This window comes from Azolla caroliniana, unplaced genomic scaffold, assembly GCF_043228905.1.
Source record: "Azolla caroliniana isolate FFs.n. ecotype wild unplaced genomic scaffold, voAzoCaro1.0.p SCAF_8, whole genome shotgun sequence".
In the NCBI taxonomy this organism is placed as follows: Eukaryota; Viridiplantae; Streptophyta; class Polypodiopsida; order Salviniales; family Salviniaceae; genus Azolla; species Azolla caroliniana.
In genome coordinates, this window is record NW_028230443.1 from 1,240,444 (window position 1) to 1,241,955 (window position 1,512).

Genomic DNA, 1,512 nt, shown 5'->3' on the forward strand with positions numbered 1-1,512 from the left:
ATCGGCACCCTTCTTTCTCTCTCTCCTTTCTTATTTCATATATATTATATCCTTATCATATGCTTACACTAGAACATCACTCTAACAAGAATGCTTATATCAATATCTTCGCCATCTCCTTCGCCATCAATCCCGTAATGCTCATCATCTTCATCATTACACCATGATTACCAATCCATCAATAACCCTAAACCTATAACAATCCCAACCATCCTATTGTACATGGAGCATTATATTTTAGAATGATACGGGTTTAGCTAATTAGCTTTTGACCTTAATCATTGTTAAGCCCCAATGGAAGACTAAGGGGAGAAAGAAAGAAAGATATATTAACGTCTTCTAAGACCAAATTTGGTTTGATTTTAGAGTGATATGGGTTTAGCTAATTAGCTTTTGACCTTAATCATTGTTAAGCCCCAATGGAAGACTAATGGGAGAAAGAAAGAAAGATATATTAACGTCTTCTAAGACGAAATTTGGCCGTCAAAATGCTTTCATTGAGAGTTGAACTCAACACCTCCCGCTTACTAAGCGGGTGCTCTAACCAACTGAGCTATGAAAGCAACTGTTAAATAAATAATCTATTAGTAAGTGAAAGGAGAAGCCAAGAAAGAAGAAGAGCTCGAAAAGTCACAACAAGTGTGACTTTTATAGCCTTTTACAATGAGGTTGGGCTTCTTTCACAGTAGGTTGACCATTTGACTATAACCTTTCTAGTGAGATTTCTATCCCCTATTTCTTAGTGTCTTCTTGACCTTGATGTATGTTGTTTGTTATCGGCTTAGGATAACACGGTGTCGAATATTTGGTCCTTTGGCTATTCGACCTCAAGGTATTATGTTCGGGGAAAAAGGAAAGTTCGCTCCGCTTCAGACTATTTGAAAACTTTCGAACTAGAGAATATTACGTATGAATCGAACTCAGGTTGTGCAACTGCGGAGCTAAATGAGCCAGCTACAACGGACTGTAACGCACAAGTACAAAGAACGTGGAACTCAACACAGAGGAATTACAACACAGATTCAGACTCAAGAGTATCGGAGGAAATCATAATTATATTATATGCGCAAAGATACAACGTTCAATCAAATTTTACATGCTTCCCATGGCCCTTTATATAGGGCTCAGGTTGTGCGTGAACCGTTAAATCTATTCAATAGTTTTACTATTTTACGACTCTCTATTTACTACTTCTTTAATTACTCGGCCCTACCCATTCCTCTTTACGCTTTGTAACCATTATTCACCCTGTTTACACTTGGTCATCCAAACTTGCCAACACATGCATGCTCGTGCGACAGTGCATGCACGGTCCAACCCACGGGCCAGGCTTCGGATCCGGCTCTGCTCGGTTGGCGTCGATTCGGGTTCGCGTTGTTGGTTCAGGGTTGGCTTCGGATCCGGCTTGGCGGCTTGTTCCTCCTGTAGTGGTTGCATCTGAAGGAGTTTCACTCAAACAAAAACAGAAAATGAAGAACACACGATTTACGTGGAAAACCCTGATTTCAGGGA

General features: G+C 40.1%; 1 non-coding gene across 1 annotated transcript; it reads right to left on the reverse strand.

Moving 5' to 3' along the window:
• Positions 1 to 489: 489 nt before the first annotated feature.
• On the reverse strand, positions 490 to 563 carry TRNAT-AGU (transfer RNA threonine (anticodon AGU)). The gene has a single exon. It is a non-coding gene; the product is annotated as a tRNA-Thr (tRNA).
• Positions 564 to 1,512: the final 949 nt, after the last annotated feature.